Source organism: Mustela erminea, chromosome 13, assembly GCF_009829155.1.
Source record: "Mustela erminea isolate mMusErm1 chromosome 13, mMusErm1.Pri, whole genome shotgun sequence".
NCBI lineage: Eukaryota > Metazoa > Chordata > Mammalia > Carnivora > Mustelidae > Mustela > Mustela erminea.
In genome coordinates, this window is record NC_045626.1 from 39,434,491 (window position 1) to 39,449,030 (window position 14,540).

Here is a 14,540-nt window from a genome sequence, read left to right on the forward strand (position 1 = left end):
TGAAGCATTTGGTTATGTTCATATAGTGACTCACTATCAGACCTTGGATGGGGACACCCCCCCCCCCGACATTTATTGAGTCGGGCTGTGTTATCCCTTGTCAATGTCTGTGAAAAATTTTCAAATGTCATTTAAATTTCACCTAATTTAAGTTTTACAAATATAGAGCTTTTATCTGTAATTGCCAATGTAATTTTAGTCCGCTAAAATAGATTTTTCGTTTGTTTTGTTCAAGATTTTATTTATTTATTTGACACAGAGAGAGACATTGGGAGAGGGAACACAAGCAAGAGGGACTGGGAGAAGGAGAAGCAGGCTTCCTACCGAGCAGGGAACCCGATACGGGCTGGATCCCAGGACCCCGGAATCATAACCTGAGCCAGAGGCAGACGCTTAATGACGGAGCCACTCAGGCGCCCCTAAAATAGATTTTTTATTTTAAAAAGTATATGTATACATAATCCACTTGAGAACTCTTGAAACTGTACCTTGCCTCTGCTGAAGCCAGTTAATATTTCCATGTCTCAGATTATGCATTTAGGAGATGTTGTATACAGAGGATTCAATGTCAAGGTGGTTTTCTTTGTTACATTTTGCCTTGGAAAATTGTATTAATAATTTATCTGTAAGCAGGAGAGTTGGTTAGGAGTTGTAAGTAACCACAGTACCAATTTAATTGATGATGTCTTCCAGTCTGTAAACTACTGGTGTTATGGGTTTGGGTTTTTTTTTGATTTTTGGAAAGAACAGGTAGTTTTTTATTTTGTTTTCCAGTTCTGTTTTGAGAAGTTGTTACTTATCATACACGCTTTGCATTTCCTTTAGGCCTACTATATCTCTATAGACATGTCTATAAAATTTGCTGATATGATTTTTCTTAAGTTTTTTGTTTATTTCTGGTATTTTAGTATATGATGTTTTTTCATATTCAAGTTCTTTATTGTATGTATTTTAAAGTTATAGAGGCAAAGTGTTGTCTGGCTTTTTGCCTTTAGGGCAACCTACTTGGAAAAATTAAAAACTCAGGTGTTATTTGGTGTTTGCATTTATCTTACTAACCCTCTTTCATGTGTACAGAGAATATTAAAATTCATTGTTTTTGTGTGTTGGTACTAGAAACACGAGATTTTCAGCAGTGGTATATGTGTGAGTCTTTGTTTCTTTTTTCTCAAAATTTGGTTTTGTTTTTAAGGCTATGCAGGATTTTTAGAAATCTGCTTAATAGAAGAAAATTCTAAAAATTGTCAAATACATAATTTAAGTATTTTTCTTAAGAATATATCTTCTGGACTTCGATGGCAGTGAATCATTTGTAAATTTGATTCTTTAGTATTTTATGTTTTGTTTGTCACATAATAAAGTTCAAGGGGATCTAGATCAAAGTTGAAACTAAAAATGACAATGAAAATCCCTTAAGTTGACCTCTGGCTCAGTTTATCCTCTTGAAATAAAATTGTTGGCTTTAACATAACTTTATACCTGGTGAATATTTTCCTATTATTTTACTGAAGTAGAAGTGAAATGTAAAGTGCAAATCATTGCACATTATAGAGTATTTTCTCATTGGACACAAAAAACTCTATTATGTACCTGATTCAGTCTAAGGGAAGAGGACACTTACTGAAGAAGAAAATAAAACCAAAGTCCTGTTTTTCATGAGCCTTTAATCTACAAACTACTATCCTGAGTTCCTTATATTTATTCTCATTCAGTCATTACAACTTACTTGCAGTATTATTACTATAATTGTAAGTGTGAGAACATCCTCGCCCAAAGAAATTAAGTAATTTGCTCATGGTCGTACAGTTAAGAAGTATTAGAACCGCGATTACTTAACTCTGACTCCAGATTGTAGGTTATTTCCGACATTTCATACTGCCTCCCACCAAACTTACAGAGTCATTATATAGTTATTTGAATAAGTAGAAACAGAGAGCATGGGGGCAGGGGGTAGGGAGAGCCTAGATACGTGCCTGGTGATCTGACCTTTGCCCCTCTCTGGTAGCATGATGTCTGGGAAGAGTCTGAAAAAAGGCCTGTCTGCTTCTCTGGTTCTCTCAGTCGCTCCGGGTCTCCGAGGGCTTATGTGTGTGCCTGTCTCAGAAACAGTGTGATAAGTACATACTTCACACCAACCGAACGCATCGTCTTAAGGGCACTGCCCAACTCTGGAGGACACACTGCAAGTGTCTCACTGAGAGAGGAATGTCTGTCACTGCCCTTTATGGATTGCCAAAGAGTAGTTTTCCTGTGTCAGCTTTCCGATAATAAATTTGAGTCCCCTTCCTCACCTGCCAGAAATGTGATTCCGTGGTATTTGTCGGGTACCATGCTAGATTTCGTATTATTTTAAATGTTTGTAGAAATACTGATACTACTGTCGCTCACCTGTTTTTCCAAAAAGCACTTGGCATAGAATTCTTATCTTTTAAGTATTAGGTTCAGTTCACTATTTCAGAGCATAATATTTCAGATTTGACTTAAGTAGGCATACTTCTGTTTCGTACAGCAGGGATCTATTATTCCTGGTCAGTCTGTTGACAAAGGAGTCTTTTGTCCAAGGGTTCCTTTGAAAAGAGGTAATAATATATCCCTAATCTCTCTCTCTCTCATTTTAAGCATCTTTCTCTTTTGTTACATGCATTCTTTCTTGCTTAAATTTCACTGTGAAGGTCTTTGACGACATTACCACTTAGTACTTTGTCTAAAGTAATCTCGAGTTCCTTTTCTTCCTGTTGCGATTTCACAGTAAACCATTGAACGTAAAAATACAATACTTTCACATGCTTAGAACCCAAGACTACATAGAGTCTTGGGGCCTTTGAGTAGCATATTCATCTCAAGAAGTGATCTTAGGTAATGTGGATTTCTAGATGTTTGTTTGTTTAGGGTAGAAAGAGATCAATAGGAGATACTGGGGAAAAAAATAGCCTTTTTTAAATACTCTTGCCTCAAAGGGTTTAAATGTTAACTAAGGTCTGCTTGCTTGATGTGTACTTAGGTGGCTTTGATGTGAATGCTCACTGATTTCTACCTAAGATTGTTCATTCATCAAGCATTTATCACACACCTGGTCTGTGCCCAGCAGTCCACTGGCATGAATGCAAACATGATCTAGTTGGGGAGACAGGAAGGTTCCTAGACATTCCATGCATAGCACTCAGGTGAAGATAGGTGCCGTGGGGATTTATTTTTTTTTTTTTAAAAAGCAAGCTCTGGTCAGTTTTATTAAAGAAAAATTTTGTGTGTTTACTTCTCACTGGCATGTGTCTAATGATTACAGAATTACGTGGATCAGTGATAGTCAGTGCACATGCTCTGTAGTATTTCCCACACGCTATGCCCAATTCAGTATTATTGCCACTGCAGTGATGGCCATCATTTTGGCCAACATGGTGTAGTATTCTATTTCAGACTTCTAAAGGCTGTGCGGTTGTTGGCGAGGATGACCAGTTTCACTTTGCCATGTCTGATCATTTTCAGAGTCTGCTTGTATCCCAGCACGTATTTTCCGCTTTTTCTAAGAGTTTGCTTAGAGTTGACCCACTCCAATGACTTTTTCGTCTTCCTTGTGGCCACCATCTTCCTGCCTTAGGTTCAGGGCGGCACCAACCGAGAGCAGCCTCCGAGATGGCCGGGAGTGAGGAAGGAAAGACCCGCTGTGGGGATTTAAGGACTTCCTTACCATTTGTTTTATCACTCTAAACTTTTGATACTTTTAGTCAGTAAACGACTTGGAAACCAGTTTTAGATTAGTCAACCTGCTATGACAGCACATACTTGTTTTAACTTAATCAGACTATTTTCCAAAAATAGAAATATCCTGGAGGCTTCAAAGGAAAGAAAACATCCCTGATTGAGTTGGCATATTATTATGGATTCTGCTTCAAAGAATTAAATTGCTTTCTTTTACATTCATACACATTTTCAGAATACAGGCAGCCACGAAGCGTGGAGACTGGAATTTCTGTGCTGTAGCCAAAGTGAGATGTAAGGGGAATGGTGGGGAGTTGGTTCCTGGATCTTTATTCTTTTTTTTTTTTTTTTTTTAAGATTTAATTTATTTATTTGACAGACAGAGATCACAATTAGGCAGAGAGGCAGGCAGAGAGAGAGGAGGGGAAGCAGGCTCCTCGCTGAGCAGAGAGCCTGATGCGGGGCTCGATCCCAGGACCCTGGGATCATGACCTGAGCGGAAGGCAGAGACTTGAACCCACTGAACCACCCAGGTGCCCCTGCATCTTTATTCTTCATACGGGTCAAATGGATGCATAACTGGTAAGCTTGTGGAATGACTTCCTTTCTATGGTACCCTGCATGTGTCATCACTGAGGTACTTAATGCTGACATTAGTTCTCCTATTGACGGTAAATTCTAGGAAAGTTGTTTCATCTGTACTCCTCATAACATTTTCTGACCATTAATCTAAAAACATCATTTTCTTTCTTGATATCACCCCATCAAATCCATAAGCCTGATTTGGTTTCATAAATAATTTGGAGCCAAAGCTCATCATAGGCATCAATTTAATCATCCAGATGGGAGCTAACATATAACTCCTATCTGTAATTAGATACAAATGAAGAGTTCTGTTAAATGCATGATAATGTTTTTAGTGACTTTTGAGTAATATTCTGGTCTTTATGAAGTAAACTTGGGTTGGTAATAGAACCTCTACAATCACAGACTAGTTGGGAAGCTTGAGAGAAATTCTCAGAAGCATAATATTGAGGAATGCTATTCCTCTCAGTTCTGTGGCATTATTTTGAAGTAAAAACAAAACAAAACAAAACAAAAACCTATCAGACATTGCTCAGATTTTAAAACCAGGAGCCAGGCTTAGACAGTACTTCCTTATATAGGCACCTTTAGTACTACTGTTTTTTGTTTTTTGTTTTTTTTTCTTTTTTCTTTAAAGATTTTATTTATTTATTTGAGAGAGAGACAGTGAGAGAGAGCATGGCGAGGAGAAGGTCAGATGGAGAAGCAGACTCCCTGTGGAGCTGGGAGCCCTATGCGGGACTTGATCCCAGAACTCCAGGATCATGACCTGAGCCGAAGGCAGTCGTCCAACCAACTGAGCCACCCAGGCGTCCCTTGTTTTTTTTTTTTAAATCAAAAATTCTTTTCCTTTTTGAACCTAGTTCATATATTTTGATTGAATACGGCAGGCACTGCGATTCTTACTTTATTCTATATTCCTGTTTCATGTTAGCCTTGAGTTTGGCTGAAGTCACGGAGACCCAAAGACAAAGACCACAGGTTGGCATGTTGCCCAAGGTGGCAGAAACCAGGTTTTTTTTTTCAGTGGTTGCTATGTCATGGACTCAATTCCGGTCCTGAGTTCCCCCCAAGTCCAAGATGGTCACTACCCTTCCAGTTCCAGTAATCACATCCACACTCCATCTATCAGGAAGAATAAAGATGGAAAAGAAGGGCACACCTCTCCCAACCATCCATCTTGGTTGCCACTTATGTTCAGTGTTGTGTTGGAGACTCTAGCTGGGGGCATTAAGGCAAGAAAAACAAGCAGACAAAAAAATTTTGCATCCAGACTGGAGAGGAAGAAGTAAAACTGTTTCTATTTGTAGATGACATGAACTTGTACGTAGAAAACCCTAAGGAATCTACAAGAAAACAAGCCAAAACTGTTAAAATGACGAACGGGTTCAGTACCATTTCAGGTTATGAAAGCTCAATATACAAAAATCAGTTGTGCTTCTCTACACTAGCAATAAGCACTCCAAAAAATAAAATTTAAAAACAGTTCTATTGGTAATATCGTCAAAAGGAATAAAATGCTTAGGAATAAATTTAACAAAAGAAGTGCAAGCCATACACACTGAAAACTACAAAACTTCATTGAAATAAAGATCTAACTCAATGCAAAGACATTCCATGTTCATGGATCAGAAGAGTTAATATTGTTAAAATATCAGTCCTCCCCAGTTTGATGTATAGGTTGAACATAGTCACTGTCAATAACCTAGCTTGCTTTTGGGGGCAGGGGCAGAAATTAACAAGCTGATCCATAAAGCTCATACAGAAATTTAAGAGACCCAGAAAAACCACAACAGTCTTGAAGAACAAAGTTGGAAGGCTCACATTCCAGTTCAGAACTTAACTACAAAGTTAGAGGAATTCAGACATTGTGGTACTGGCATAAGGAGAGAACTATCCATACATGTAAGGTGAAATAAACCCTTATATTTGAAATAAACCCTTATACTTACTATGAATGGACTTTTGAATGGACAGAGACAGTTCAGCTGGTGCTCACACAGCTGGATATCCACATTCAGAGGCATGAAGCTGGACCCCTACTCACAGCATCCACAAAAATTAACTCAAAAATGGTCACAAACCTAAATGTAAGAAATAAAAACTCTAAAATGTTGACATAAATCCTTGTGACACTAGGTTAGGCAATAGGTTTTTACGTATGACACCAAAAACACGAATGACAAAAAATAAATTTGACTTCAAAATTAAAAATTTTGTGATTCGAAGGACACTATGAAGAAAGTAAAAGGACAGTCCAGTCCCTGTAATGAAAGAAAATGTTTGAAAATCATATATCTGATCAGGAACTTGTATTCAGAATATACAGAAAACTCCTGCGAAAGACAAATAACCAGATCTACGCAAAGGATCCGAATAAACATTTCTTCCAAAAAGATATAGGAATGGCCAGTAAGCACATGAAAAAGACTCGGCATCACTTAGCATTTCATAAGTACAAATCAAAACTGAAGTGAGGCATACTTCACACCCATTAAGATAACTGTAATTAAAAAGATGGGTAATAAATGTTGGAGAGGAGGTGGAAAATTGGAATCCTCATTCATTCCTGGTGGGAATGTAAAACGGTGCAGCCAATTTGGAAACCATCTGGGAGTTCTCAGAAAGTTAAACCATGTGACCTAGCAGTTCCACCCCTAGGTATATTTCCAAGAGAAATGAAAACAAATGTCCACAGAAAAACTTGTACAGCAGTATGGTATGACTACCAAACCTGTAAATAGCCCAAATGTCCATCCTCTGCTGTATGGGTAAATAAAACATGGTGTATCCATACACTCAAATGTTATTTGGCCAAAAAGGAATTAAGTGCTAATCTACACTACAACATAGATGAACCTTGAAAACATTATGCTAAGAAGCCGGACACAAAAGGTCACATATTTCATAATTCCATTTATATGAAATGTCCAGAATGGGCAAGTTTATAGATTCAGGGAGTAGATTAGTGGTTGCCTCAGGCTGGGGTGAGAAGTAGGGTGAGGACTGTTAATGGGTATGAGGTCTCTTTGGGATGATAGGAATGTTCTATAATTAGACTGTGGTGTTTGCACAACTCTGTGACTATACTAACACTGTTGAAGTGTAAATATCAATCAGTGAATTTTCTGGTATATGAAAGATGTTTTTAAAAAGTAAGTCTTGGAAGAGGCACATAATGATTTCTACTATATCCTTTTGGCTCTACGTGTGGGTAGGAGCAGTGAAGGTGGAAATAGTATTCTATATTCTGGGCATCCATGTGCTCAACTAACCTAAAGGGGACTATGACTTGAGGACAAGGAGTGAGTGAGATTCGGCTGGACATCTAGTACTTCTAGTTGAAGGTGAACCATCACAAAACTGCTGCAAGTTATTGTTGTTAAGTCAACAGTCATTTTTGAGGAAGAGCTTCCTAGTAGCTTGAAATAATACCCTCATTTTTTAAAAAAGCTTTAAATACAGAGAGGTTTGAGAAAATAGAATTGCCCTTACTCTTTATTGCAATGTTGAAGACCAAAAAAAAAAAAAAAAAAAAAAAAAAGGAACAAAACATCTGTTAGCTCAATATGTCCATTTGTTTGTGTGGACTCAGCAGTGAAAAGTGACCATGTCAGGTAATCATCAGTGATGCCTTTATTGGTACCAGCAGGGTATAGGATCCTGGTCTGGTAAGAAGATAAGAAAAGTCCCTGGTACCCAAGAATGTCACAGTCTAATTAAAGAAATACAATGTAGGGACGCCTGGATGGCTCAGTTGGTTAAGCAGCTGCCTTCGGTTCACGTCATGAGCCCAGCATCGTGGGATCGAGTCCCACATCAGGCTCCTGGCTTGGCGGGGAGCCTGCTTCTCCCTCTGACTCTGCCTGCCACTCTGTCTACCTGTGTTCATTCTCTCTCTCTCTCTCTCTGACAAATAAAATCTTGAAAAAAAAAAAAGAAATACAATGTATATGCATAAAATGTTAAATAACATAGGATAGTTTATAGTTAACTACAAAATGCAAAAAAGCAGACAATAAATGTTATGCAAGTTTACTTAGCCTGAGAAAAAACCTATAACCTGACATATCTGAGGACAGTAAGCATAAGGATACTTTTGGAGAGCTTACTGTGTGGCCAATGCTTTGTAAGCATCTGGTAAGTTTGATCTTGTCCCCTTCTCACACTAAGTGCAAGAAGAGAGTCTCCCGGTGGGTGATGTCTCTCCAGGGCCCGTGCACTTACATGCCTCAGTTGTGCTCTGAACCCAGGCTGCACAATAGGACGGGTGAGGAGATTACAGGACCCTGCTGGTTTCTAGATCTCGCTCTCAGAGATTCTGATTTCAGTGGTCTGGTGTGTGCCCTTAACCTCCCTGCCACTGGAGGTTTTTTTTTACAAGTTCCCAGAGGTTGACAGTGACTGTTGAGCCGGGTGCGAACCACTGTGTTCCTTAGTGTGGTAGGTTCCTCCCCTAACCCCTGCGAGATGATCAGCCCTTTGAAGAAGGTAAGGCAGGACTGGAGACAGCAGATACGGTCTCCTTTTAGAAGTGGTTAGAACTGGACAGCAGCTAAGCTCAAGTAATGCTGTTTTCTACTGTTCCCATCTCTGTCCCACCAGATATGTCTTAGCAGTCACAAGATGCCATTGCCTAGAAATGGACTGTCCTGTGAAGTGGATGGAGGTACAGATGCAGGGGTGCTTGTCTCCGGAGGGTCCTGCTAGTGCATAATAGCCAGAGCAGGGGACATTTAGGGGACTGTTAGGTTGCTAAAGTTACTCGTTTTGTCTGCCCAGAAGTAGAACATTCATTTTCCTTTGCATTCATGGTGTCTGTGCCAGAAGCTTTATTTTTGTTTGCTCCTTACTATGCTTTTTGAGAAGCTCTTATTAAGATGCCTTTATTTGATTGATAACCTATGTCTGATCCTTCCTCTCCAGCCTTTCCTTTCTTCTAACACTTCAACTGTTAGACTAAAAGCAGTTGCTTCTCTTCTTCCTAGAGCTTTTCTTTTCCATTGGCAAAATTTTGTTTTGTTTCGTTTTTTCAGTTTCCATTGATTGCAAAATTAGGACCTGTGCTTTTGTGGTTTCCTATAACCACATCCTCCCTGACCACTTTATAGTTCCTCTATCTTAATGAGTTAATTAGTTCCTTCTAGGATTTTCCTCCCCTTCTGTTACTTCCTTTTTAGAACACCTTACTGCTTTTTCACTGCAGACAGCATTTTAATTTCATGGTTTCATGATTGTTCTTTAACAGTCTTAGAGCACTTTGCTATGACATCATTTCTTGCCTTCCTTTACCCCCCCAACTCCCCATATCCTTTCTTTCTTTGCCATGTCATTTGGATTGTAGTTCTTTGGGATACAGAAATACTGTGGTAGTGCCATGTTGTCTTCCCACAGTAAATATTGTTTATTTGGAAGACAATAAAGTAACCAGGACCTTATTATACACTGACTACTGAGGATGGGAACTAAGTATCATTTAACTATATCCCTCAGGTCATGGGATAAAATGTAACTAAAAGATGCAGAAAGGAATTTTTAGTGGAAGCCACCTTGGCAAATTCAAGCTTGTATTTATGAAGAGTACTTTAAAGGAATAGCCTCTGTAACAAGACCTCCATGATCACTAGAGTCAGGAGGCTTTGCTGGTTTTGGAGATCATGCATATAGATGTCTTAGTTAACGGAGTCTAACTATCGAAACAAAAAAGGAAAACTACAACACATCGGTGACGTAGTATCACATCAAAGCGTAGCTCTCCATCCCAGCTCAGTGGGTCAGGAGGGCGCTGGCGGGCCGTTGGTGCCGCTGTGTATTGATTAAGGGACCCAGACTGCTGGCAGCTGTGCTCGCTTCAGCTTGTTCCAAGGTCTTCCTAGGAATCAATATTCAGCCCTTTCCTCAGAAAAGAGCAGAGAGGATGGTTTGTGGGCATTTTTCATGGTTAAGGACAGGAAGTGGGAAATGGCATTTCTGCTCACTGAAGGTATTTTTTTTTTTGAAAAAATGGAGGGAACCTGTGGGGGGAGGATTGGAAGAAGGTGGTCAAAAGGTATAAACTTACAGATAAGTAAGTACTAGGGATGTAGTGTATGACATGATGACTAACTTTGGGTAACACTTGCTATGTGAGGCACAAGGAAGTTGTTGAGACGGTAGATCCTAAGAGTTCTCATCACAAGAAGAAATCTTTTTTCTTTTTATTTTATCGGATGGAGGTTAACTAAGCATAGTGTATAGTCATTTCACACTACATGTAAATCAAACCATCATGCTGGACACCTTGAACTTACACAGTGATATGTGTCAATTATTTTTCAATAAAACTGTAAAAAAAAAGTTCAAGTTGTAAAAGAACGCAGTGGTTTGAGTATGTCACTGACTCAGTAGGGTTCCTGTCTACACAAAAAGGATTGTAAGATCAAGTAAACACATAATTAAAATTAAGCAACTCTATTAACAGGGAGGAGGTAAAATACAATGTTGTCACTTGACCAGCTCTCCTTTTAACATTCCTAGAATAAAACAATGCACACTCTTAAATTAGATTTATAATAAGTAGTAACAGAGACCATAAAACCTATTCATTTATTCATTGTTGATAGATTTAGTTACAGCGTAAGGAGCGGTTTATATCCATAACAGATAAAAACAATGCCAGGGTTAGTAAATCTGATTCTTATTACACATGTATTAACAAATCAGATTATTTCAATGGGGCCTCATTAATCAGTCAACAAATCCGTGAGGATCTACCACAGACATGGTTCTCCTAATGGGCTGAGAAGAAACCAAACTAAATGGGGATAAAGACATACTTTAAAAAGAAAGATAAGCAGGAATGTGAGTTTATATATTTGCTATGCAAATTGATAAACCAGATATTCTGGAAGTTGAAAGGATTAAGAGTGCATGCCCTCTGTAGAGATACAGCCCAAATTGTTGACCGAACCTGTTGCTCTGGTGTGAAGTGCCTATGGGAAGAACAGAAAGACACAAAAGTAGAAAATCAAAAACACTTTAATTTAGTAATTGCCAAAATCACAACATAGCTTAGAGAATTGTGTAAAAATCATGCATTTGTTCTTTATGACATGAGGATAGCCAAAAAAAAAAAAAAAAAGAAAAAAGAAAAAAAGCAAACCAATGTGGGCATGTGTCTGTGTTACCTGGGATTCAGCCCAATCTTTTTTTTTTTTTTTAAGATTTTATTTATTTATTTGACAGACAGAGATCACAAGTAGGTAGAGAGGCAGGCAGAGAGAGAGAGAGGAGGAAGCAGGCTCCCTGATGAGCAGAGAGCCCCATGCGGGGCTTGATCCCAGGATCCTGAGATCATGACCTGAGCTGAAGGCAGCGGCTTAACCCACTGAGCCACCCAGGCACCCCATTCAGCCCAATCTTAATAGAAAACTCATCAGCGGTAAGCTAGGAGTTCTAATATCAAAGCCTTATAAATTGTCATCCAAGTACATCATACTTCATATTTAAAAACAAAAAAGCACTTAATAGAGATTTGGATTCTACTGTCACAGACATACAACTATTTGAACTGATTGAGACACATCCTAAGTAACCTATAGAAAAGGCAGTATCGTTATGCACTATTTCAGTATATTCAAATGTAATAAATTTAATTACAGTTTCAGGCTAAAATAGTTACAAGCAGCATGAAAATATAAGATTCAGTGGGGGGAAAATCATCTAAATAAATGCAAACGTTATTATATTTGAATATTAAAAAGGCAAAACAAAACCGTGAGGCAGTGAGGCCAGGCAGCTCCCTTGTGTGGCTGTGGATGCTGGTAAGACAGGGTAGTTTAGAGAGGATCCTTTTTTTTCCCCCCTAAGAGTTTATTTATTTGAGAGAGAAAGAGAGAGAGTACTCTTGAGAGAGTGAGCATGGTGGTGGGAGAGGCAGAGGGAGAAGCAGGCTCCTCACTCAGCAGAGAGCCCGATGTGGGATTCCATCCCAGGACTCCAGGATCATGACCTGAACCCAAGGCAGATGGCAGAGGCTTAACTCACTGAGATACTCAGGTGCCCCAGTTTGGAGAGGATCTTACCTAACAGCATTTTTAATCCTGAATTATCTTTCTTCCTTAACTCTTATGACCATGATTCTCAAAATTGACAAATGTGTAGACCAGTTCCAGAAGGTAAAAAATGCCTGTAATTCCCACATCGTTAAATTAGTTTTATTGTCATTGAAATATACACAAACATTAAAACAGCAGTCTAAGTTCCTCCTGCTCTGAGCTCTTACAGAAATTTATATATTCAGCATAGGGTATTAGCAAAACTACAAAATTACTGTAGTCTGAATGAAAAATATTAGGATTTGTATCAGGAAGATATTTGTGAAAGTGGTGCTTTCAAGAATGAGTACGATGAGTAGTGAGTAAGTAAGGGTTGGGAGCTAAGGCTCAGGCAAAGGAACGAAAGTGAGGGGCCCGCGGGAGGGACACTGAGCCCTGTGTGTGGCACAGAAAGCAGGTCCTTTGGGCTCTCGTGTGTTGTGTGGGGATATAGGTCTTATATTCTGTGGATAGATCATGAGGGCCTTGAGTATTGAGACAAAAAGACTTAAAGCCTCGTTCTGTATGAATGAGAACCCCTGAAGACAGATGTGAGTAGAAGAATAAGACGAACCTTGTTGTATTCTTGGAAGTTTAATCTGCAGCAATATTTAAATGAGTTGACAGAGTGAAGAATGGAGGGTTGAAAACCCAGCCAAGAGGTCAGCTCCGTGAGAGCAGGGACTTGGTTCAGTACTATACTGCCAGGTTCTAGAACATAGCTGGTCCTCCGTTTATGTGTGTTGGATGAATGTAGGATGCCTGAATGAATGGTAGGGGGACATCCAGGTAGACAAGGTTAGAAGATAAAGTCTGGATGAAGAGCTCAGAATACAGATTGGTAGCTGAGAGCATGGATATGCGAGTTGTCCATAACTAAGTGAGCCCTGAGGGGTGTGTGAAATGATAAAGGAGAGAGAAATAGTGAACAGATTGAGAGTAGAACCTTGATTAACTCCTACAGTTGTTACAGCTCCTGTGTAAAAGGGGAAAACCGTGAAGGTAACAAGGAGAGACCAGAAAGGAGCATTAGGAGATGACAGTGGCCCCGCAGCCAAACCGGCTGGATCTGTGCATGTCCGGCTTAGAAATTTTCATTTTAAATTTTGAATTTGATTTTGTTTAAAGCAGACTTCCTTTGAAGGATTCATGGGTTCTAGTTTCCCCAGGATTAAAAATGATTTTGACAAGTGTGTAAGACTTAATGTTGAGGGGATCAGGGCCAAACCAGGCAAGAGAAGTATATCCCAGAAGCATTCTGGATCTGGGGAAATTTCAGAGGGATATTAACACATTTTGGAATTTAACACCCATTTCTTTTAAACTTCTTGTTACTACATCTTTGAGCTAAATATATAAGTTTTAGCATGTTACATATAGTAGTTAAGCAACAGGATAATTATTATCACACAAAAAATGTTTACTTTAGGGATTCATTTAATGTCGTGTCTCTATTAGTGGCCTACCTTAGGACATTTTAAGTGATTATATTAAATTTTATTTCCAGACAATTTTTGTGAAACTTCTTTTGCCTAAAGCAGGTACATGGTTCAGTTGTTTAAAAAAAAAAAAAAAAAAAGGCATAAGCTCAAAAACAGGCACTGGCTTCTTACTACTTTATAGCTTTGAAAATCGTCCTGAATTCTCTTGACAAGAGTGTTTACTACATCAGCTAGCCGTAGGACTTAACATTAAATTTTCATTTTGATTAACTTGACTGCAATTGTTTCTTGGCTGCCTCTTCAGAGCCCACTGTGGAATAAAATTAAAACAGTTTTATGATAGAGCAGTTTAGTTGCAGAAAATGACAGTTTTCTTTTTCCCTGAATGGTGGTTGTGTTTTTCCTCTGAGTTTCCTTAACCTACCTGCCATGGCTCTGGTTTCTCCTTGCTCCGATCCAGCATTTATAGTCCTGCCAGATTAATTCTCCTAAAGCAGAGCTTTGGCCAGTCTCTCATCCCCAAACCCTTTTCTGGCTCCTCCCATTGCCAGAGAATTAGGACCAGCCCCAAAGCTATCTATTCCTCTTGACATTTTCTTGATCTTCTCTGCCAAAGTCACCGTCTCCACTCCAGATTCTTTATTCCTCTTGCCTAGCACCAGTCATGTCCTACCTTACTTCAAAGCACATGTGAGCACATCTCACCCAGAGGATATCAGCTTCTTGAGTGCAGGGACCAAGC

General features: G+C 39.0%; 1 protein-coding gene and 1 pseudogene across 2 annotated transcripts in view; one reads left to right on the forward strand and one right to left on the reverse strand.

The window, feature by feature from the left end:
• Positions 1–14,540, forward strand: part of GAREM1 (GRB2 associated regulator of MAPK1 subtype 1) — a 198,450-nt gene that overhangs the window by 60,125 nt on the left and 123,785 nt on the right. The window lies entirely within an intron of this gene.
• LOC116571763 lies at positions 91–3,618 on the reverse strand (annotated as a pseudogene).